At 40.4% G+C, this 26,063-nt stretch overlaps 1 protein-coding gene and 1 pseudogene across 3 annotated transcripts in view; both read left to right on the top strand.

The window, feature by feature from the left end:
* Window positions 1-26,063, top strand: part of WARS2 (tryptophanyl tRNA synthetase 2, mitochondrial) — a 123,246-nt gene that overhangs the window by 5,613 nt on the left and 91,570 nt on the right. The gene's annotated exons all lie outside the window — the stretch shown is intronic.
* LOC117074375 lies at window positions 6,943-8,607 on the top strand (annotated as a pseudogene).

A 26,063-nucleotide genomic window follows, 5' to 3' on the forward strand; every position in this document is an offset into this window, starting at 1 on the left:
TTTTTTACAGCTTAACTTCTGCCTAACATGCTGATCTTTGTGCCCAAAGGTAATGCTTTGGATTCACTCTGTCACTGTTGTAACTAACCTAGCCTCTAGCCTCCTCACAGAGAACACTTATTCTCATTCTTTTCTTGACTCTATTCTACTGCCACCATTCAGGAGTTCAAGACTTTCTCTTCTGAAGATTACAATATGAGGCCTAAATCTTCCTCCTAAATTTCAACAGAGAAATTTACTCCTTTAGGGTAGACGCTGCTCAGCCACACTGTCAGACCCTAGATGCCGAGAGATAATTTGTAGGTACAGAGATGATATGCTGACTCCAGCTTGAGTTAATTTAACTCTGCTCAGACATTTAGTTTTCTCTCTCTACCATTTCTTAACAATATCCTATCTTTTTTTCTCCAATTCAGAGGCTTCACAGATTTCCTTAACTTCTCTGCTTACTGAGCATAGCAAGGTCTTCGCACTGACCCATCACCTGAGTTCTGTTAGGTTTCTACTCATTAACCAAAATTCATCTGTAGCTTTCTTTTTTTCTTGCCATATAGTCTTCTGTTTTTTTCTAGAGCTACTCCTCCATTTCTAATTGAGAAAGTTCTAATTGAACTGACTTCTGGTTGGCTAAAGAACTGTTTTTTGTTTTTGTCTTTGTTTTTTTTTTTTTTTTTTTTTTGCCCTTTTGCCTCCTAAAAAGCAGAGTGAAGCCAATCTGATTTTTAATTCATGGATATTCTTACAACTGCCGCTTCTACATCCTTTGCATTCTTTGCGGATGCACCAAACAGCATGCAAGAATGTCAGTTTCTTCTTCACATTCTTATCTTCATGTTCTGACTGTGACTCACTGAGGATGGATCCCTGAATGACCTTGGTTAGGTTGCTTCTTATCCCATTTTCTTGAGATGAGATGATAGGTGTAGATTTTTCAGTAAGGTAGTTGAAAGTATAAAATAAAATAACATCTTACTTTGTAAAACATTTTAAAGTGGAATCTATTCTCTTTAATAATATCCTATTTTAATACAGCATTTTGTAGTTTTCAGAATGCTTCACATTCTCTTTTACTCTTGAGTACAACATAGAAAATTCCGCTATTTAGCCATCAAAAATTTTTACTCATTGATTAAACTTTTATTGTGCCTTCCCATGTTTTTTAACCAGTTTTGCAATGATGATGAATATAAAGTAAATATCAGTGTTCTTTCAAGTTTTACTTCAGCGACTATTATCCTATTTGTACTAAAATTAGTTTAATGTTTAATTCATTTTTGGGCCCTGATCTGATAGTATTGTGATAATTTCAGTTATTACTAAACATAATGGTAATGGAGGTGGTGGTGATAATAGCAAACATTCATTGGATGCTTACTATGTGTCAAGCATGGTTTTAAGTATTTGACATTCATTAACTCATTTAATCCTCATAACTCAATGAGGTAGGTGTTATTAGCCCCATTTTATAGATGGTGATGTTGGGAGGTTAGATAACTAACCTAAGGTTACATAGCTAGCAAGTGCCGGAACCAAAATGTAAACCCAGCTAGCCTGATTCCAAACCCTGTGCACTAACTACAATGATGATAAATTCTGAAACAAAGTACACATGTTAATTTGCTGATAACTGCCTTGTAACTTTTAAATTTGTTCTATGAAAGCCACTTATATGTCTTGCCATGGTGATATGTAGAGTAGAAATTATAAATCATCCTTTGTTGTTGCTATTCTTACAGTCTTGTTTGGCTCAATGAATTATGAGAAAGAAGCAAAGCTGTCTTGTTAATTTATCTCCATGTCTCTATTTGGCTACTACCACTAGGATTACCTTGTATAAAATAAGGGCTTTTAACACATGAGTCCCAAGGTGCATGTAGGAAGTTCTATTTATACACATTCTATAGCTAAAAGGTCAACCTGCACAGAGCCCTGCAGGCAGAGGAGAGGTGGTGAGAGCTAAAGCTGATGGATGACCAGGGGACCAGTATCTAGGGTCTAGTTGGGATTTATGGCTAGAGTGCTTTCTTCAAGAAGTAGCAGAAGTACAAAGTGGGGAATATGAAAATATATGAAAAGGTGGGGAATATGAAAATAGTGTTGTGGGCCATTTCTGCAAGGGGCAAGGAAGAATTTGATTCTAAAAGATTGCCTTTGAAGGAGTTCTTAAAGAGGTCTATAATTCATTAATTATAGAGTATTAAGGTGAGTATATTAATATATTAGAATAATGATGAGGCTTTAAGATTAGCAATATTGAACAGAATTCATTTGATATATCAAACAAAGAGCTTCTCATGAACTTTTTGTCATACTCCTCATGAACAGAGACTTTGCATGGAGTGGTCAACTTTATTATATGAATAAAGCCTACTCTTTATTCACCATGTTACTTTGGACCCTTTTGGGAAGCAGGAGAATATAAAAGTGAAGGAAAATGGAGCTGTTTACTCAAATCCCAGATTTGGATTCCTGTCCTCCCATAGGGAGAATGCTCTGAGCAGCCAGTTCATAAATTTGCTGGAAAAGAGAAGAGACCTCTTGGGCTGAGGGTGAGTGTGCATTGCGAAGTTGGAGTCCCAAGGGAGATGTTAAGGACCAGACTGTGTGGAACCCTTGCCAGTCAGGGGGAGAGAGCCAGATTGGCCCCCCGACTATGGCTACTAGTTACCTGGCAAACTTTGGCTTTTCCCATGGCTGGCAACCTTCCAGCTACTCCCATGCCACTAAGCTATGAGACATCCAGACTCAATAACTTATTAGAGACCCAAGTTCATAGGGGATAAACATTCACACAAACATTGTACTAAGTTGACTGGCTCTTCATTAAGATAAAGTGTGGGAAAATAGATCATGCATGACTATTTGGATCAGCCAGGCCTGGCTCCACCACCACATTTTAAATGTGATTCCAGGCAGTTTTTTGACCTCACTAAACCTCAGTTGTCTCATGTACGACATGTTAATAATACTCCTCGCATTGTAGGAATTTTATGTAGATTTGAAATCCTACCATATATAAAGTTCCTTGGCTACCGCACAGCACCTGGTAAGTCCTCCCTGCTTGATGATGACTTCTTCAATAATATATAATTTTATCCAGCAACCTTTCTCTTTTTTATCACTCTTAGTAGGATTTTTCCCATTGCCATACTATTCTTCCCCCTCTACCACAACCCCCAAAATCAGTCTGACTATGTTAATCTCCCAAAAGCAGAGTTCTAATTATGTTGTTCCCTTGCTGAGAAGCCTGTGGGGGTTTCTGATAAAGTCCAGACTTCCCACAGAACGTTTAAAACTTTGCACAGTCTGGATCCAAAATACCTCTCTAGACCATTGCTGTCTTACATAGATCCTTTGCCCTAGAGTTCACAAAATTTCCAAGTTTCCTCAGAGCGACTCCCTTTTACTTCCTTGTTAATGCCATTACCTCTTCTTGGAAAGGCCTTTCTTCCTATCCTTATCTGTCTGTATTCTATCATTCTTTTTTTTTGAGACGGAGTCTTGCTCTGCCACCCAGGCTGGAGTGCAGTGGCCGGATCTCAGCTCACTGCAAGCTCCGCCTCCCGGGTTTACGCCATTCTCCTGTCTCAGCCTCCGGAGTAGCTGGGACTACAGGCGCCCGCCACCTCGCCCGGCTAGTTTTTTGTATTTTTAGTAGAGACGGGGTTTCACCGTGTTATCCAGGATGGTCTCGATCTCCTGACCTCGTGATCCGCCCGTCTCGGCCTCCCAAAGTGCTGGGATTACAGGCTTGAGCCACCGCGCCCGGCCTGTATTCTATCATTCTTTAAAAACAAAACAGAAATATGTACAGCTTTCTGCAGTATCAATTATACCACAATGAAGTGTTTTAAAACAAACAGCAACAAAAAAAATCTCACATATAGGTTCTAAAAACTTTGTTCTGAAGCTGGAAATGATTGCTTCCATTTTGAAATTTTATAGGACATTGTATCTTTCTTATAGAAAAAAATACATCGTTTATATTCTGTCTTTGTGTATAGGCATTTGCTTTAAGATATATGGAAGAGCATGCTCTTTTTCATTTAGACCTTTTGTGAATAGCTCAGCAGAAAACAGTTTAGTGTGCACCATACCACAGGTACAGCATAGGTTGCTACTCAACAGGCAGACCTCACCAGGCAGTAAGTTTCTAGAGGCCACCACCAGTCATGAAAGACAGGAAGATTCTTCCTGTTGAGCCCTGGCTGTGATAACTATGTGTGTGAGAAAATGAGTTATTATAATAATAGAGATTTAATTCTTAAATCTTTGGCGTAATAACTCCTATTACAGAAGGAGCTCAATAAGTATTTAATGAGTGAATGAATTCAGTGAAAAAAAATCAATGAGACAACACATGAGACAGTGCATGGCGTTGTCATCAAGGAGATTGTTGAACTTAAACCATACATTTTTGTGTGCATTTTTATTTTTTTAATTACAAAAGATGTGTAATGTTTGTTGCAGTTAATAAGTGATCTTATTGCCCCAAGTATTCATATGTTTATAAATGATTGGAAGGTCATACCAATCATTTAGAGAAAATTTAGAGAAAATTTATTTCAACAGTTTTCTCTAAGAGGGTATGAATTTCAAACTTCTTGCTTAACTGACTTTTATTGCCACTCTGGCCCTAATAGTATTTTTCACATGTACCACTAATTATACTAGGGTTTGCCAACTCTTTATATTATACTGAGGTTTGTTACATTTGTATATAGAAAAGTGTAGACATACTCAGGATTAAGATAAAAAGATTTTATTTTAAGTATGGTTTTGCCTCAAAGGACTGTCTAGTTCATAAATGTGCCATATTATCTATACAACCACTGATATGGTATTTGCTTTTATAATCAAGAGTATGCTTTCTTCCACTTACAAAGTAAATAAAAAGCTCATTGATTGTATTGACATTGCCTTTTTTTTTTTTTCTCATTTACCTACCTTAAGCCCTGTTTAAGCAACCTGTCAAACCATGCGTAGCACTTTTGCTCTGTAGATCTTGGTATGCCCTGCATAGATTGAGAAAACAGCCCTAGGTCTCACTGCACCTTTACACAATATAGACAGGCCATTTGTAAGCTAATGCAACTTCATTTTTCTTTGCACCTTGATAAATGCAGGGAAATGTGATTCAAACAGATTTTATATCTATATAACCAAGGTTTTGCAAAGAATTTATATTTTCTTCTTTTAAAGTGGTCAGTGATATTATAGTAGTTGGTCAGGAAAGCTTTTTTGCAATGCTTGCTTACCAAATTGTCATTACATGTTTAATAAAACCTTAAATCATCCTATATCGTATCTGTTAGAGAGAATGGGATTTTTTTTTTTTTTTTTTTGAGATAGAGTATCGCTCTGTTGCTCAGGCTGGAGTGCAGTGGTGCAGTCAGAGCTCACTGCAGCCTTGATGTCCTGGACTCAAGTGATCCTCCTTGTGATACTCACCTTCCTGTGTAGCTGGGACTACAGGCACAGGCCACCACATTTGGCTAATTTTTTTGTTTTTTATTAAACACAAGATCTCACTATGCTGTCCAGTCTGATCTCAAGCTCCTGGGCTCAAATGGTTCTCCTGTCTCAGCCTCCCAAAGTGTTGAGATTATAGGTATGAACCACTCTGCCTGGCCAAGAGGACAGGTTTGGTTGCAGCATGTATCTGGTAAATCTATGTCTAACTGTATTCAGGCTGCTATAACAAAATACCATAGACTGGGTATCATAAACAACAGGCATTTATTTGTCACAGTTCTGGAGGCTGGGAAGTCCAAGATCAAGGTGCTGACACATTCCATGTCTGGTGAGGGCTTCCTTCCTGGTTCATTCTCTGAGATCTTTTTTATGAGGGCGCTGATCACCTCCCAAAAGCCCCATCTTCTAATGCCATTACATTGGGAGTTAGGTTCCAACGTATGAATTTTGGGAGGACACAAACGTTCTCTTGCAGTCTGTGACTACAGTGTCCAGACATCTTGTAAAATCCAGAACCAGTTATACTTTATAACCATAAATCTTTAAAGTGTCTTTGAAATTTCAGTGTTTCAGCATCCACCTGACATCTCCTGCACTGTTTCTCACATTCTAAAATAGAACAAAACTTCTTTAGCAGACCACATTCCCTTAATTTTGACTGAAAATATATTAACATATCTATGACTAAAATAGAGACACAGTTTGCCCTCTTGTCTTTCTTTTCCATCTAGCTAGCAGGGTTTTTGGTCAGGCTTCCATTATACCTGTCTTTTGGAAAGTCAGATGCTTACCTTTAGACCAACCATGTGGATATAGGGTCAGCCAGTTTCCATTTTGACCACAAGTTAGAAGGAATGGGGAATGAGAGGGGTGGCTGTTCAAAAAGGAGTAACAAAGCCATGACCACTGATGGGATTACTGTCAGCTGAATACCATTTAAATTGCATTTTCTACAGGGAGATCATTAAGAATAAAGCATGTACATTGCAGGGGTGGGGGGATGGGTGTGGGTGGGTGGCGGGGAATGTTAAATCAAGCTTTTTTAAACTTCTCTCAGTTCAAACCCTGGGGAAGAGACCAGAGTTGAGGAATTAAAAAAGGGAGACAGAGATGGCAGAAGAATCATTAGAGTGTAGATCTAAAGGATTCCAAGGGGGTAGAGAATGTCGAGAAGAAGAAATGAAGAGCAAGATAGTGACATGGTAAGATAAAGACTAAAAATTATCCATTAGAATTTAACCTATAATCCCAGCACTTTGGGAGGCTGAGGTGGGTGGATCACCTGAGGAGTCTGAGACAAGCCTGGCCAACATAGTGAAACACCATCTCTACTAAAAAATACAAAAATTACAGGTCAGTGATTGTGGGTACCTATAATCCCAGGGGTAGGAGAATAGCTTGAACCTAGGAGGTGGAGGTTGCAGTGAGCCAAGATCGCACCACTGTATTCCAGCCTGGGCAACAGAGCAAGACTCCATCTCAAAAAAAAAATTAAAAAAAAAAGAATTTACAGTTGGTATTATCACTAAAGACATTAGCAACAAAAGCTTTAGAAGAGTTATTGGTGAAGAAGTTCAGTTACAATGAGAGAAAAGGTGAGAAAGTGAGTATTGCTCTTTTGAAGATCCTGATTGAGAAGGGAGTGAGCAGGCGAAGGGAGCTATAAAGAATGGCCTTACCAAAAATTTTCTTGAAGGTAAGGTCTTTTGGGATGAAAGAAACTTGAACATGACTGTTAGAGCAAGTAAAGATGGGGAGATTGACGATACAGGAAAGAGATGGAAAGAAATGGGAAAAAATTTGTCCAGAGCAAATGATTGAACACTAGGAGAGTGGGAGAAAGGTAGAGGTAGGTGTGGGTCTAGGTAAGTTTGCTGAGAATGGCGTGGGAAATCAAGGAGCTCCAAACCCTGCTGAGCATCATTCTCTCAGATGGCTTTAGTCCTGAGGTGATGGTTATAGGTTAGTGGGTTTGTGTATGGGTTCTGCAATCAGTCTCCTTGCATTCAAACAAAAGTTCTTCCATTCAATAAATGTGTATCCTTGGGCAAGTTACTGAGCCTCTCTGTACCTCATTTTCATTTATAACATGGAGAAGAACATCGAGATAAAAGCTTGAGCTAGCCTGCCAGGATTTGGAGCTAGTAAGCGCTACTGCTTACTGGCAGTGTGACCTTGTGAAGTCACTCGATTTTTCTGTGCCTCAATTTTTTTTCATCTGTAAAACAGAGACCATAATAGTATATACCTCAGTTTTTGGCTCTCTGAGCAGTACCATGGCAGTTGGCAAGAACAAGCGCCTTATAAAAGGCGGCAAAAAGGGAGCCAAGAAGAAAGTGCTTGATCCATTTTCTAAGAAGGATTGGTATGATGTGAAAGCACTTGCTATGTTCAATATAAGAAATATTGGAAAGATGCTAGTCAGCAGGACCCAAGGAATCAAAATTGCATCTGATGGCTTCAAGGGTTGTGTGTTTGAAGTGAGTCTTACTGATTTGCAGAATGATGAAGTTGCATTTAGAAAATTCAAGCTAATTACTGAAGACATTCAGGGCAAAAACTGCCTAACATCCATGGCATGGATCTTACCCGTGACAAAATGTGTTCCATGGTCAAAAAATGGCAGACAATGATTGAAGCTCACATTGATGTCAAGACTACTGATGGTTACTTGCTTCATTTGTTCTGTGTTGGTTTCACTAAAAAATGCAACAATCAGATACGGAAGACCTCTTATGCTCAGCACCAACAGGTCCTCCAAATCCGGAAGAAGATGATGGAAATCATTACCTGAGAGGTGCAGACAAATGACTTGAAATAAGTGGTCAATAAATTGATTCCAGACAGTAATGGAAAAGACATAGAAAAGGCTTGCCAATCTATTTATCCTCTCTATGATGTCTTCGTTAGAAAAGTAAAAATGCTGAAGAATCCCAAGTTTGAATTGGGAAAACTTATGGAGCTTCATGGTGAAGGTAGCAGTTTTGGAAAAGTCACTGGGGACAAGACAGGTGCTAAAGTTGAACGAACTGCTGTATATGAACCACCAGTCCAAGAATCTGTTTGAAGTTCAGACTTATAATAGTGGCAAATAAAAAGTCCTCTATTTGTGGGGGGAAAAAAAAACCAAACAAATAGTATCTACCTCAGAGTGTTACCATGAGTGTGAGAATTCAATGAGTTAATATTTTGTAACTATGCAGAACAGTGCTAGGCACACTGTAGGTATTATGTAGGTTTTTAAAAAGGGTTTTATAAGTAGGGTTGAGAGCCTCATTGAAATTAGAAATTGCAAATTAGATTTGGAACAAAATTCTGCATTATTTTGAGATTTTTTTTTTTCCCCAAAACTGCTCAGCTAGTAAGGGGTATAAGTGAAGAATGAGTTCTTTACCCTTGATCCACGATTGGAGTTTTTATCTTGGCTATTGGTACACTGTGGCAAGGGGAGCTGAGGTTGCTCGGGAGAACATAGTCCAAGTGATGACCTTGGGGCCAGGCTGGGTAGGGAAGAAGAGAAGACAAGTAGGGAGTGCTGTATCAGCAAAAAATGGAAAAACCAAAGGCTGTGATTTCTAAATAAGCTTGAAGAGCACATATAGTGGGAATTAGAGAATGAAAGCGTTAAAAGGTAGAAGGTTGCAGACTGAGTAGAATATTGACATTTATGATTTCAAAAATGGAGAAATGCTGTGTAATGGCAAGGCCCAGGGTATAACATGGGAATAAAGGATTGAGGTTGAGGAGATCCAACAAATGTATTGAATGCTAGTGTATTGGATGAGTAGTCTACCTGATAATTGAACTCTCTTGGAGAACAGAATTTGAGGCAGAGAGACAGCCAGCTTCCTAATCCTTTAATCAGTTTAGAAGAGTATTCAAGAGGTGGAAAGATAACAACAGAGGCCTGAATAAGTGTAAATATCTACTCTTCTCTCGCTTATGTAGTCATGTAAAACTTTTTGGACCCATTGTCTCCTGAATGATTAAAAGACCCTGTTCAGTGGAGGATTATTTGAATATGTCACCTGGTGAATTCTGTCCTCATCTCTAATTCATGAGAGTAATAAAGTTGTGAGTATTTTATAGTATTGATTCAACAAGTATTTAGTGAATACTTATTATGTGGTAGGTATTGGCGATAGACCAGTGAAAAACAGAAATCTTAACTTCCAGTAGGAGAGACAGACAACAAGTAATTAAGATATATGGTATGTTAGATAATAGTGATATGGAGAATAAAACAAAGCAGGAGTCAGGAGGTGGGGAGCCAAAGGGTATCACAGTTGTAAATTGGGTGGTCAGCAGAGGCCTCCAAGAAGGTGACTTTTAATGGAAGACCTGAAGGTGGTGAGAACACGTACAAAGTAGATATCTGAGGGAAGAGGATGCGAGGAAGAGGAAAGAAGAATGGAAAAGCCACGAGGTGGGGGCTAAACTGTCATGTTTGAAGACCAGCATAGAAGCCAGTATGGCTGCAGGAGAGTGAGCATTTTCTGTAACAAATACTATGTAGCACTTACTATGTGTTGGATACTTTTCTAAATACTTCACAAGTATTAACTCATTTAGTTGTTATAACAACCCTATAAGATGGTACAGATGAGGATCTGTGAAACAGATGTTAAGTAACTTGCCACACAAGCAACAGAATACACACAGCTAACAAGGGTGAAGAGCCAGGACCTTAACCTTGGGGTGGTTTGCATTATGCTGTTCATTATAGTAATAATATATGAAGTCAGATGGCTAATAGGAGGGTGGACGTGGGGAGGTCAGTTGTATAGAACCTTAGAATAAATTGTAAAGACTTTGACTTTTTCTGGCATTAAATTGGGAAGTCATGGGAAGGTTTTGTGTGGGAGAATAGCGTGATATGATGTAAGTTTTAAAGTCTCACTCTGGTTATCATGTTAAAAATGGAATATAGAGGAACAAGAGTAGAAGCAAGGAGACCAGGTAAGAGGCTACAGGATTCAAGCAAGAGATGATGGTGGCTTGGACTAGGGTGAGTGGTGAAGATAGTTTCATGAGGCTGATCAGGTTCTGGATATTTATTTTATCTTTGTATTTTATTTCATGTCATTTCATTTCATTCAATTTTTTGAGACAGAGCCTCACTCTGTCACCCAGGCTGGAGTGCAGTGGCGCTATCTTGGGTCACTGCAAACTCCACCTCCTGGATTCAAGCAGTTCTCCTGCCTCCACCTCCCAAGTAGCTGGGACTACAGGAGCGCGCCATGCCTGACTAATTTTTGTATTTTTAGTAGAGACAGGGTTTCACTGTGTTGGTCAGGCTGGTCTCAAAATCCTGAGTTCAAGTGATCTGCCCACCTTGGCCTCCCAAAGCATTGGGATTACAGGCATGAGCCACCACACCCGGCAATGGATATTTATTTTAAAGCTAGAGCAAATAAGATTTTCTGACTAATTAGATGGAAGATGAAAGAAACAAAACAGTCAATGATGATTCCAAAGTTTCTGGCCAGAGCAACTGAAAGAATGAATTTGCAATTTACTGAGATAGAAAATAATGCAACAGTAACAAGATTTTGGGAGGGAAGATCAGGGGTTATCAGGAGTTAAGTTTTAGGCAAATTGAGTTTAGATGCTTTGTGAACATCTAAGTGGAAATGTCAGGTAGACAGTTACACATGTGAGAGCAAAGCTTAGGGGAGAGGTATAGATGGAGATGAACATTTGAGAGTCCTCTGTATAGACTGTGCTGAAAGCCTTGAGATAGGGTGTGATTATCTGTGCAGCAGGTTTAGAAAGAGAAGAGAAGAGAGGAGTGGAGGGGAAGGATGGGAGGGGAGGGTGGGAGGGGAGGAGTGGTTCGAGTACTGAGCCTGTGAACATTCCAACATTAAGAGGCTGGGATGATGAGAACCAGACAAGATCTATTATCCAGATAAGTATAAGATAAGTAGGAAGTGGTAACATGCTGGAAGCCAAGTTAGGAAAATGTTTTATAGACTAACATTAATGTGTGTGTGTGTGTGCACATGCGCACAAGTGCATGCTCTTGCACATAGTCAAAAACACCCTCCCCCCAACACACACGTCTTATATGTAGATGGAATGATGAGGAGTATCAACTACTTTTCTTCACTAATTACCATAGTCTCTGCTTGCAGGCAGATTTAATTGGGAAGCCAAATTATTAAGTAAGATAGCTTGATGGGTATGGAATCAGAGCAAAGGGAGTTCACTGAAGCACCTCATTGGCTAAGGTGATCAAGCTATCATTATCCAAAGATCCATCTCCAGTATGGGACACACCTGTTCCTTGGGCAACATATTGCTGGCCTGTGCCATAGTGCCAACTCACTTGGGCAGTTCTTTAAAACCCAAGGCCAAAGTTTTCCCAGTAGAGCTTCTTTTTTAAAGCTTCCACCCCTCAAGGGGACATATTCTTTCTTTAGATATGTTAATGTGCCTCATTTTGTTTCTCTAAGTGTATTAAGTCTGGTCCTTAGAGTTCTTACACTTTTCGAGGGGGGAGGGTGGGGTCACTATTTCCTTTGATTAAAATGTTGACCTTCTATCTTGAAAAATGTGTATATGCCTTCTCAAAACTGCATACAGTTTCACAAGTTCATAAACCCAAGTTAAGAACTCCTACATTTTTTTCCTATCCTCAGAGAGCTGATTTTTTCTTCTCAATTTCTCTTACTATTCTTTTATTTTTCTCCCTCACCCCCCTCGCATCCATTTCCCCAATTCCCCAGAGTCCATTCTGTCATTCTTATGCCATTGTGTCTTCATAGTTTAGCTACCACTTGTGAGAACATACTGTGTTTGATTTTCCCATTCATGAGTTACTTCACTTAGAAGACTGTTCTCCAACTTCATCCAGGTTGATGTGAATGCCATTATTTAGTTCCTTTTTATGGCTGAGTAGTATTCCATGGTATATATACCACATTTTTTTTACCCACTTGGTTGATGGGCATTTAAGCTGGTTCCATATTTTTGCGATTGTGAATTGTGCTGCTGTAAACATGTGTGCCTACATGTCTTTTTCATAAAAATGACTTCTTTTCCTCTGGGCAGATATCCAGTAGTGGGATTGCTGGATCAAATGGTAGTTCTGCTTTTGATTCTTTAAGGAATCTTCATAGTGTTTTCCATAGTAGTTGTACTAGTTTGCATTCCCACCAGCAGTGTAAAACTGTTCTTTCTCACCACATCCACGCCAACATCTATTACTTTTTGATTTTTAAATTATGGCCATTCTTGCAGGAGTAAGGTGGTATCACATTGTAGTTTTGATTTGCATTTCCCTGATAATTACTAATTTTTATTTTAGCGTTTTTCCATGTGCTTATGGCCATTTGTATATCTTCTTTTGAGAATTGTCTATTCATGTCCTTAGCCCACTTTTTGATGGGATTGATTGCTTTTTGCTTGCTGATTTGCTTGAGTTCTTTGTAGATTCTGGATGTCAGGTATATAGATTCTGAAGATTTTCTTCCATACTGTGAGTTGTCTGTTTACTCTGCTGATTATTGCTTTTGCTGTGTAGGCACTTTTTAGTTTAATTAAGTCCCATCTATTTATCTTGGTTTTTGTTGCATTTGCTTTTGGGCACTTGCTCATGAATTCTTTGCCTAGGCCAATACCTAGGAGAATTTTTCTGATGTTATCTCCTAGAATTTTTAGGTTTCAGGTCTCAGATTTAAGTCTTTGATCAATCTTGAGTTGATTTTTGTATAAGGTGAGAGATGAGGATCCAGTTTCATTATTCTACATGTGGCTTGCCAATTATCCCAGCACCATTTGTTGAATAGGGTGTCCTTTCCTCACTTTATGTTTTTATTTGCTTTCTCGAAGATCAGTTGGCTGTATTTAGCTTTATTTCTGGGTTCTCTATTACATTCCATTGTACTACGTGCCTGTTTTTATACTAGTACTATGCTGTTTTGGTAATTCTAACCTTGTAGTAGTTTGAAGTTGGGTAATGTGATGCCTCCAGATTTGTTCTTTTTGCCTGGTCTTACTTTGGCTATGTGGGCTCTATTTTTGTTACATAAGAATTTTAGGATTGTTTTTTCTAGTTCTGTGAAGAGTGTTGGTGGTATTTTGATGGGAATTGCATTGAATTTATAGATCGCTTTTGGCAGTATGGTCATTTTTACAATATTGATTCTACACATTCATGAACATGGGATGTGTTTCCATTTGTTTGTGTCATCTCTGATTTCCTTCAGCAATATTTCATCATTTTCCTTGTAGAGATCTTTCATCTCTTAGGGTTAGGTATATTCCTAAGAATTTTATTTTATTTTATTGCAGCTGTTGTAAAAGGGGTTGAATTCTTGATTTGATTCTCAGCTTGATTGCTATTGGTGTATAGCAGTGCTACTGATTTATATACATTGATTTTGTATCTGAAACTTTACTGAATTCATTTATTAGATCTAGGACCTTTTTGGATGAGTCTTTTTTTTTTAATTTTTTTTTTTTTTAATTATACTTTAAGTTCTAGGGTACATGTGCACAACGTGCAAGTTTGTTACATATATATACTTGTGCCATGTTGGTGTGCTGTACCCATCAACTCGTCAGCACCCATCAACTCATCATTTACATCAGGTATAACTCCCAATGCAATCCCTCCCACCTCCTCCCTCCCCATCATAGGCCCTGGTGTGTGATGTTCCCCTTCCCGAGTCCAAGTGATCTCATTGTTCAGTTCCCACCTATGAGTGAGAACATGCGGTGTTTGGTTTTCTGTTCTTGCAATAGTTTGCTGAGAATGATGGTTTCCAGCTGCATCCATGTCCCTACAAAGGACACAAACTCATCCTTTTTTATGGCTGCATAGTATTCCATAGTGTATATGTGCCACATTTTCTTAATCCAGTCTGTCACAGATGGACATTTGGGTTGATTCCAAGTCTTTGCTATTGTGAATAGTGCCGCAATGAACATACATGTGCATGTGTCTTTGTAGCAGCATGATTTATAATCCTTTGGGTATATACCCAGTAATGGGATGGCTGGGTCATATGGTACTTCTAGTTCTAGATCCTTGAGGAATCGCCATACTGTTTTCCATAATGGTTGAACTAGTTTACAATCCCACCAACAGTGTAAAAGTGTTCCTATTTCTCCACATCCTCTCCAACACCTGTTGTTTCCTGACTTTTGAATGATTGCCATTCTAACTGGTGTGAGATGGTATCTCATTATGGTTTTGATTTGCATTTCTCTGATGGCCAGTGATGACGAGCATTTTTTCATGTGTCTGTTGGCTGTATGCATGTCTTCTTTTGAGAAATGTCTGTTCATATCCTTTGCCCACTTTTTGATGGGGTTGTTTTTTTCTTGTAAATTTGTTTGAGTTCCTTGTAGGTTCTGGATATTAGCCCTTTGTCAGATGAGTAGATGGCAAAAATTTTCTCCCATTCTATAGGTTGCCTGTTCACTCTGATGGTAGTTTCTTTTGCTGTGCAGAAGCTCTTTAGTTTAATTAGATCCCATTTGTCAACTTTGGTTTTTGTTGCCGTTGCTTTTGGTGTTTTAGACATGAAGTACTTGCCCATGCCTATGTCCTGAATGGTATTACCTAGGTTTTCTTCTAGGGTTTTTATGGTATTAGATCTAACATTTAAGTCTCTAATCCATCTTGAATTAATTTTTGTATAAGGAGTAAGGAAAGTATCCAGTTTCAGCTTTCTACTTATGGCTAGCCAATTTTCCCAGCACCATTTATTAAATAGGGAATCCTTTCCCCATTTCTTGTTTCTCTCAGGTTTGTCAAAGATCAGATGGCTGTAGATGTGTGGTATTATTTCTGAGGACTCTGTTCTGTTCCATTGGTCTATATCTCTGTTTTGGTACCAGTACCATGCTGTTTTGGTTACTGTAGCCTTGTAGTATAGTTTGAAGTCAGGTAGCGTGATGCCTCCAGCTTTGTTCTTTTTTTTTTTTTTTTTTTTTTTTCTGAGACGGAGTCTCGCTCTGTCACCCAGGCTGGAGTGCAGTGGCCGGATCTCAGCTCACTGCAAGCTCCGCCTCCCGGGTTTACGCCATTCTCTCGCCTCAGCCTCCCGAGTAGCTGGGACTACAGGCGCCCGCCATCTTGCCCGGCTAATTTTTTGTATATTTTAGTAGAGACGGGGTTTCACCGTGTTAGCCAGGATGGTCTCGATCTCCTGACCTTGTGATCCGCCCGTCTCGGCCTCCCAAAGTGCTGGGATTACAGGCTTGAGCCACCGCGCCCGGCCAGCTTTGTTCTTTTGACTTAGGATTGTCTTGGCAATGCGGGCTCTTTTTTGGTTCCATATGAACTTTAAAGCAGTTTTTTCCAATTCTGTGAAGAAACTCATTGGTAGCTTGATGGGGATGGCATTGAATGTATAAATAACCTTGGGCAGTATGGCCATTTTCACGATATTGATTCTTCCTATCCATGAGCATGGTATGTTCTTCCATTTGTTTGTGTCCTCTTTGATTTCACTGAGCAGTGGTTTGTAGTTCTCCTTGAAGAGGTCCTTTACATCCCTTGTAAGTTGGATTCCTAGGTATTTTATTCTCTTTGAAGCAATTGTGAATGGGAGTTCATTCATGATTTGGCTGTTTGTCCATTACTAGTGTATAAGAATGCTTGTGATTTTTGCACATTAATTTTGTGTCCTGAGACTTTACTGAAGTTGCTTATCAGCTTAAGGAGATTTTGGGCTGAGATGATGGGGTTTTCTAAATATACAGTCATGTCATCTGCAAACAGGGACAATTTGACTTCTTCTTTTCCTAACTGGATACCCTTGATTTCTTTCTCTTGCCTGATTGCCCTAGCCAGAACTTCCAACACTATGTTGAATAGGAGTGGTGAGAGAGGGCATCCCTGTCTTGTGCCAGTTTTCAAAGGGAATGCTTCCAGTTTTTGCCCATTCAGTATGATATTGCCTGTGGGTTTGTCATAAATAGCTCTTATTATTTTGAGATACATTCCATCAATACCTAGTGTATTGAGCGTTTTTTGCATGAAGGGCTGTTGAATTTGGTCAAAGGCCTTTCCTGCATCTATTGAGATAATGATGTGTTTTTTGTCTTTGGTTCTGTTTATTTGCTGGATTACATGTATTGATTTGTGTATGTTGAACCAGCCTTGCATCCCAGGGATGAAGTCCACATGATCATGGTAGATAAGCTTTTTGATGGGCTGCTGGATTTGGTTTGCCAGTATTTTATTGAGGATTTTTGCATCGATGTTCATTAGGGATATTGGTCTGAAATTCTCTTTTTTTGTTGTGTCTCTTCCAGGCTTTGGTATCACGATGATGTTGGCCTCATAAAATGAGTTAGGGAGCATTCCCTCTTTTTCCATTGATTGGAATAGTTTCAGAAGGAATGGTACCAGCTCCTCCTTGTACCTCTGGTAGAATTCAGCTGTGAATCCATCTGGTCCTGGACTTTTTTTTCGTTGGCAGGCTATTAATTATGGCCTCATTTCAGAGGTTGCTATTGGTCTATTCAGGGATTCAACTTCTTCCTGGTTTAGTCTTGGGAGAGTGTAAGTGTCCAGGAAATTATCCATTTCTTCTAGATTTTCTAGTTTATTTGCGTAGAGGTGTTTATAGTATTCTCTGATGGTAGTTTGTATTTCTGTGGGGTCGGTGATGATATCCCCTTTATCATTTTTTATTGCGTCTATTTGATTCTTCTCTCTTTTCTTCTTTATTAGTCTTGCTAGCGGTCTATGAATTTTGTTGATCTTTTCAAAAAACCAACTCCTGGAATCATTGATTTTTTGTGTCTCTATCTCCTTCAGTTCTGCTCTGATGTTAGTTATTTCTTGCCTTCTGCTAGCTTTTGAATGTGTTTGCTCTTGCTTCTCTAGTTCTTTTAATTGTGATGTTAGAGTGTCAGTTTTAGATCTTTCCAGCTTTCTCTTGTGGGCATTTAGTGCTATAAATTTCCCTCTACACACTGCTTTAAATGTGTCCCAGAGATTCTGGTATGTTGTATCTTTGTTCTCATTGGTTTCAAAGAACCTCTTTATTTCTGCCTTCATTTCATTATGTACCCAGTAGTCATTCAGGAGCAGGTTGTTCAGTTTCCATGTAGTTGAGCGGTTTTGATTGAGTTTCTTAGTCCTGAGTTCTAGTTTGATTGCGCTGTGGTCTGAGAGACAGTTTGTTATAATTTCTGTTCTTGTACATTTGCTGAGGAGTGCTTTACTTCCAATTATGTGGTCAATTTTGGAATAAGTGTGATGTGGTGCTGAGAAGAATGTATATTCTGTTGATTTGGGGTGGAGAGTTCTGTAGATGTCTATTAGGTCCGCTTGGTGCAGAGTTGAGTTCAATTCCTGGATATCCTTGTTAACTTTCTGTCTCATTGATCTGTCTAATGTTGACAGTGGAGTGTTGAAGTGTCCCATTATTATTGTATGGGAGTCTAAGTCTCTTTGTAAGTCTCTAAGGACTTGCTTTATGAATCTGGGTGCTCCTGTTTTGGATGCATATATATTTAGGAGAGTTAGCTCTTCCTGTTGAATTGATCCCTTTACCATTATATAATGGCCTTCTTTGTCTCTTTTGATCTTTGATGGTTTAAAGTCTATTTTATCAGAGACTAGGATTGCAACCCCTGCTTTTTTTTGTTCTCCATTTGCTTGGTAGATCTTCCTGCATCCCTTGATGTTTAGCCTATGTATGTCTCTGCATGTGAGATGGGTCTCCTGAATTCAGCAAACTGATGGGTCTTGACTCTTTATCCAATTTGCCAGTCTGTGTCTTTTAATTGGACCATTTAGTCCATTTACATTTAAGGTTAATATTGTTACGTGTGAACTTGATCCTGTCATTATGATATTAGCTGGTTATTTTGCTCATTAGTTGATGCAGTTTCTTCCTAGCGATGGTCTTTACATTTTGGCATGTTTTTGCAATGGCTGGTACCGGTTGTTCCTTTCCATGTTTAGTGCTTCCTTCAGGATCTCTTGTAAGGCAGGCCTGGTGGTGACAAAATCTCTAAGCATTTGCTTATCTGTAAAGGATTTTATTTCTGTTTCACTTATGAAACTTAGTTTGGCTGGATATAAAATTCTGGGTTTAAAATTCTTTTCTTTCAGAATGTTGAATATTGACCCCCACTCTCTTCTGGCTTGTAGAGTTTCTGCCGAGAGATCTGCTGTTATTCTGATGGGCTTCCCTTTGTGGGTAACCCGACCTTTCTCTCTGGCTGCCCTTAACAGTTTTTCCTTCATTTCAACTTTGGTGAATCTGAGAATTATGTATCTTGGAGTTGCTCTTCTCGAGGAGTATCTTTGTGGCGTTCTTTGTATTTCCTGAATTTGAATGTTGGCCTGCCTTACTAGGTTGTGGATGTTCTCCTGGATGATATCCTGAAGAGTGTTTTCCAACTTGGTTCCATTTTCCCCCTCACTTTCAGGCACCCCAATCAGACGTAGATTTGGTCTTTTTGCATAATCCCATACTTCTTAAAGGCTTTGTTCATTTCTTTTTCCTCTTTTTTCTTTAGACTTCTCTGGTCGCTTCGTTTCATTCATTTGATCCTCAATCGCTGCTACTCTTTCTTCTAGTTGATCGAGTCGGTTACTGAAGCTTGTGCGTTTGTCTTGTATTTCTCTTGTCATGGTTTTTATCTCTGTCAGTTCGTTTATGGCCTTCTCTGCATTGATTAGTCTAGTTATCCATTCTTCCATTCTTTTTTCAAGATTTTTAGTTTCTTTGTGCTGGGAATGTAATTCCTCTTTTAGCTCTGAGAAGTTTGATGGACTGAAGCCTTCTTCTCTCATCTCGTCAAAGTCATTCTCCGTCCAGCTTTGATCCGTTGCTGGCGATGAGCCGTGTTCCTTTGGAGGGGGAGATGCACTCTTATTTTTTGAATTTCCAGGTTTTCTGCCCTGCTTTTTCCCCATCTTTGTGGTTTTATCTGCCTTTGGTCTTTGATGATGGTGACGTACTGATGAGGTTTTGGTGTGGGTTCCTTCCTGTTTGTTAGTTTTCCTTCTAACAGTCAGGACCCTCAGCTGTAGGTCTGTTGGAGATTGCTCGAGGTCCACTCCAGACCCTGTTTACCTGGGTATCAGCAGCAGAGGCTGCAGAAGATAGAATATTGCTGAACAGCGAGTGTACCTGTCTCATTCTTGCTTTGGAAGCTTCGTCTCAGGGGTGTACCCCGCTGTATGAGGTATGGGTTGTCGGTCTGCCCCTAGTGGCAGATGTCTCCCAGTTAGGCTACTCAAGGGTCAGGGACCCACTTTAGCAGGCAGTCTGTCCGTTCTCAGATCTCAGCCTCCGTGTTGGGAGATCCACTGCTCTCTTCAAAGCTGTCAGACAGGGTCCTTTGCATCTGCAGAGGTTTCTGCTGCTTTTTGTTTAGCTGTGCCCTATCCCCAGAGGTGAAGTTTATAGAGACAGGCAGGCCTCCTTGAGCTGGGCTCCACTGAGTTCGAGCTTCCCAGTGGCTTTGTTTACCTACTTAAGCCTCAGCAGTGGTGGGCACCACTACCCCAGCCTTGCTGCTGCCTTGCAGTTAGATTGCGGACTGCTGTGCTAGCAATGAGGGAGGCTCCGTGGGCATGGGACCCTCCCAGCCAGGTGTGGGATATAATCTCCTGGTGTGCCGTTTGCTAAGACCCTTGGTAAAGTGCAGTATTGGGGTGGGAGTTACCCGATTTTCCAGGTGTTGTGTGTCTCAGTTCCCCTGGCTAGGAAAAGGGATTCCCTTCCCCCTTGCACTTTCCAGGTGAGGCGATGTCTCGCCCTGCTTCAGCTCTTGCTGGTTGGGCTGCAGCAGCTGACCAGCACTGATTGTCCGGCACTCCCTGGTGAGATGAACCCGGTACCTCAGTTGAAAATGCAGAAATCACTGGTCTTGGGAGGCGGAGCAAGATGGCCGAATAGGAGCAGCTCCAGTCTCCAACTCCCAGCGCGAGCGACACAGAAGACCGGTGATTTCTGCGTTTTCAACTGAGGTACTGGGGTCATCTCGCTAGGGAGTGCCGGACAATCGGTGCTGGTCAGCTGCTGCAGCCTGACCAGCGTGAGCTGAAGCAGGGCGAGCCATCGCCTCACCTGGAAGCGCAAGGGGGAAAGGAATCCCTTTTTCCTAGCCAGGGGAACTGAGACACACAACACCTGGAAAATCGGGTAACTCCCACCCCAATACTGCGCTTTAAGGAAACAGGCACACCAGGAGAATATATCCCACACCTGGCCGGGAGGGTCCCACGCCACGGAGCCTCCCTCACTGCTAACACAGCCGTCTGCGGCGATCTATCCGCAAGGCAGCAGCGAGGCTGGGGGAGGGGCGCCCGCCATTGCTGAGGCTTAAGTAGGTAAACAAAGCCGCTGGGAAGCTCGAACTGGGTGGAGCTCACAGCAGCTCAAGGAAGCCTGCCTGTCTCTGTAGACTCTACCTCTGCGGACAGCGCACAGCTGCAGTCCATTAGGGGAAAGAGCGGGGGCGGTGCAGACGCGAACGACTCTGTCTGACAGCTTTGGGGAGAGCCGTGGATCTCCTAACGCGGAGGTTGAGATCCGAGAACGGACAGACTGCCTGCTCAGGTGGGTCCCTGACCCCTGAGTAGCCTAGCTGGGAGACATCCCCCACTAGGGGCAGTCTGACACCCCACACCTCACAGGGTGGCGTCACCCCTGAGAGGAAACTTCCAAAGAAAGAATCAGACAGGTACACTCGCTGTTCAGCAATATTCTATCTTCGGCAACCTCTGCTGCTGATACCCAGGCAAACAGGGTCTGGAGTGGACCTCAAGCAATCTCCAACAGACCAACAGACAGTCCTTCTGACTGTCAGACGGAAAACTATCAAACAGGAAGGACACCTATACCAAAACCCCATCCGTACGTCACCATCATCAAAGTCCAGAGACAGATAAAACCACAAAGATGGGGAAGAAGCAGGGCAGAAAAGCTGGAAATTCAAAAAATAAGAGCGCATCTCCCCCTGCAAAGGAGCGCAGCCCATCGCCAGCAACGGATCAAAGCTGGTCAGAGAATGACTTTGACGAGATGAGAGAAGAAGGCTTCAGTCCATCAAACCTCTCAGAGCTAAAGGAGGAATTACGTACCCAGCGCAAAGAAACTAAAAATCTTGAAAAAAAAGTGGAAGAATTGACAGCTAGATTAATTAATGCAGAGAAGATCATAAACGAAATGACAGAGATGAAAACCATGACACGAGAAATACGTGACAAATGCACAAGCTTCAGTAACCGACTCGATCAACTGGAAGAAAGAGTATCAGCGATTGAGGATCAAATGAATGAAATGAAGCGAGAAGAGAAACCAAAAGAAAAAAGAAGAAAAAGAAATGAACAAAGCCTGCAAGAAGTATGGGATTATGTAAAAAGACCAAATCTACGTCTGATTGGGGTGCCGGAAAGTGAGGGGGAAAATGGAACCAAGTTGGAAAACACTCTTCAGGATATCATCCAGGAGAACTTCCCCAACCTAGTAGGGCAGGCCAACATTCAAATTCAGGAAATACAGAGAACGCCACAAAGATACTCCTCCAGAAGAGCAACTCCAAGACACATAATTGCCAGATTCACCAAAGTTGAAATGAAGGAAAAAATCCTAAGGGCAGCCAGAGAGAAAGGTCGGGTTACCCACAAAGGGAAGCCCATCAGAATAACAGCAGACCTCTCGGCAGAAACTCTACAAGCCAGAAGAGAGTGGGGGCCAATATTCAACGTTCTTAAAGAAAAGAATTTTCAACCCAGAATTTCATATCCAGCCAAACTAAGTTTCATCAGTGAAGGAGAAATAAAATCCTTTACAGATAAGCAAATGCTTAGAGATTTTGTCACCACCAGGCCTGCCTTACAAGAGACCCTGAAGGAAGCCCTAAACATGGAAAGGAACAAGCGGTACCAGCCATTGCAAAAACATGCCAAAATGTAAAGACCATCGAGGCTAGGAAGAAACTGCATCAACTAACGAGCAAAATAACCAGTTAATATCATAATGGCAGGATCAAGTTCACACATAACAATATTAACCTTAAATGTCAATGGACTAAATGCTCCAATTAAAAGACACAGACTGGCAAACTGGATCAAGAGTCAAGACCCATCAGTCTGCTGTATTCAGGAGACCCATCTCACATGCAGAGACATACATAGGCTCAAAATAAAGGGATGGAGGAAGATCTACCAAGCAAATGGAGAACAAAAAAAAGCAGGGGTTGCAATCCTAGTCTCTGATAAAACAGACTTTAAACCATCAAAGATCAAAAGAGACAAAGAAGGCCATTACATCATGGTAAAGGGATCAATTCAACAGGAAGAGCTAACTCTCCTAAATATATATGCACCCAATACAGGAGCACCCAGATTCATAAAGCAAGTCCTTAGAGACTTACAAAGAGACTTAGACTCCCATACAATAATAATGGGAGACTTCAACACTCCACTGTCAACATTAGACAGATCAACGAGACAGAAAGTTAACAAGGATATCCAGGAATTGAACTCATCTCTGCACCAAGCGGACCTAATAGACATCTATAGAACTCTCCACCCCAAATCAACAGAATATACATTCTTCTCAGCACCACATCGCACTTATTCCAAAATTGACCACATAATTGGAAGTAAAGCACTCCTCAGCAAATGTACAAGAACAGAAATTATAACAAACTGTCTCTCAGACCACAGTGCAATCAAACTAGAACTCAGGACTAAGAAACTCAATCAAAACCGCTCAACTACATGGAAACTGAACAACCTGCTCCTGAATGACTACTGGGTACATAACGAAATGAAAGCAGAAATAAAGATGTTCTTTGAAACAAATGAGAACAAAGATACAACATACCAGAATCTCTGGGACACATTTAAAGCAGTGTGTAGAGGGAAATTTATAGCACTAAATGCCCACAAGAGAAAGCAGGAGAGATCTAAAATTGACACTCTAACATCACAATTAAAAGAACTAGAGAGGCAAGAGCAAACACATTCAAAAGCTAACAGAAGGCAAGAAATAACTAAGATCAGAGCAGAACTGAAGGAGATAGAGACACAAAAAACCCTCCAAAAAATCAATGAATCCAGGAGTTGGTTTTTTGAAAAGATCAACAAAATTGACAGACCGCTAGCTAGACTAATAAAGAAGAAAAGAGAGAGGAATCAAATAGACGCAATAAAAAATGATAAAGGGGATATCACCACCGACCCCACAGAAATACAAACAACCATCAGAGAATACTATAAATGCCTCTACGCAAATCAACTAGAAAATCTAGAAGAAATGGATAATTTCCTGGACACTTACACTCTCCCAAGACTAAACCAGGAAGAAGTTGAATCCCTGAATAGACCAATAGCAGGCTCTGAAATTGAGGCAACAATTAATAGCCTACCCACCAAAAAAAGTCCAGGACCAGATGGATTCACAGCTGAATTCTACCAGAGGTACAAGGAGGAGCTGGTACCATTCCTTCTGAAACTATTTCAATCAATAGAAAAAGAGGGAATCCTCCCTAACTCTTTTTATGAGGCCAACATCATCCTGATACCAAAGCCTGGCAGAGACACAACAAAAAAAGAGAATTTTAGACCAATATCCCTGATGAACATCGATGCAAAAATCCTCAATAAAATACTGGCAAACCGGATTCAGCAGCACATCAAAAAGCTTATCCACCATGATCAAGTGGGCTTCATCCCTGGGATGCAAGGCTGGTTCAACATTCGCAAATGAATAAACGTAATCCAGCATATAAACAGAACCAAAGACAAGAACCACATGATTATCTCAATAGATGCAGAAAAGGCTTTTGACAAAATTCAACAGCCCTTTATGCTAAAAACGCTCAATAAATTTGGTATTGATGGAACGTACCTCAAAATAATAAGAGCTATTTATGACAAACCCACAGCTAATATCATACTGAATGGGCAAAAACTGGAAAAATTCCCTTTGAAAACTGGCACAAGACAGGGATGCCCTCTCTCACCACTCCTATTCAACATAGTGTTGGAAGTTCTGGCTAGGGCAATCAGGCAAGAGAAAGAAATCAAGGGTATCCAGTTAGGAAAAGAAGAAGTCAAATTGTCCCTGTTTGCAGATGACATGATTGTATATTTAGAAAACCCCATTGTCTCAGCCCAAAATCTCCTTAAGTGATAAGCAACTTCAGCAAAGTCTCAGGATACAAAATTAATGTGCAAAAATCACAAGCATTCTTATACACCAGTAACAGACAAGCAGAGAGCCAAATCAGGAATGAACTTCCATTCACAATTGCTTCAAAGAGAATCAAATACCTAGGAATCCAGCTTACAAGGGATGTAAAGGACCTCTTCAAGGAGAACTACAAACCACTGCTCAGTGAAATCAAAGAGGACACAAACAAATGGAAGAACATACCATGCTCATGGATAGGAAGAATCAATATCGTGAAAATGGCCATACTGCCCAAGGTGATTTATAGATTCAATGCCATCCCCATCAAGCTACCAATGAGTTTCTTCACAGAATTGGAAAAAACGGCTTTAAAGTTCATATGGAACCAAAAAAGAGCCCGCATTGCCAAGACAATCCTAAGTCAAAAGGACAAAGCTGGAGGCGTCACGCTACCTGACTTCAAACTATACTACAAGGCTACAGTAACCAAAACAGCATGGTACTGGTACCACAACAGAGATATAGACCAATGGAACAGAACAGAGTCCTCAGAAATAATACCACACATCTACAGCCATCTGATCTTTGACAAACCTGAGAGAAACAAGAAATGGGGAAAGGATTCCCTATTTAATAAATGGTGCTGGGAAAATTGGCTAGCCATAAGTAGAAAGCTGAAACTGGATCCTTTCCTTACCCCTTATACGAAGATTAATTCAAGATGGATTAGAGACTTAAATGTTAGACCTAATACCATAAAAACCCTAGAAGAAAATCTAGGTAGTACCATTCAGGACATAGGCATGGGCAAGGACTTCATGTCTAAAACACCAAAAGCAACGGCAGCAAAAGCAAAAATTGACACATGGGATCTAATTAAACTAAAGAGCTTTTGCACAGCTAAAGAAACTACCATCAGAGTGAACAGGCAACCTACAGAATGGGAAAAAATTTTTGCAACCTACTCATCTGACAAAGGGCTAATATCCAGAATCTACAAAGAACTCAAACAAATTACAAGAAAAAAACAAACAACCCCATCAAAAAGTGGGGAAAGGATATGAACAGACATTTCTCAAAAGAAGACATCCATACAGCCAACAGACACATGAAAAAATGCTCATCATCACTGGCCATCAGAGAAATGCAAATCAAAACCACAATGAGATACCATCTCACACCAGTTAGAATGGCAATCATTAAGAAGTCAGGAAACAACAGGTGTTGGAGAGGATGTGGAGAAATAGGAACACTTTTACACTGTTGGTGGGATTGTAAACTAGTTCAACCATTATGGAAAACAGTATGGCGATTCCTCAAGGATCTAGAACTAGATGTACCATATGACCCAGCCATCCCACTACTGGGTATATACCCAAAGGATTATAAATTACTCTACTACAAAGATACATGCACACGTATGTTTATTGCGGCACTATTCACAATAGCAAAGAC

Source organism: Trachypithecus francoisi, unplaced genomic scaffold (genome assembly GCF_009764315.1).
Source record: "Trachypithecus francoisi isolate TF-2019V2 unplaced genomic scaffold, Tfra_2.0 Lachesis_group5, whole genome shotgun sequence".
Classification (NCBI taxonomy): Eukaryota; Metazoa; Chordata; class Mammalia; order Primates; family Cercopithecidae; genus Trachypithecus; species Trachypithecus francoisi.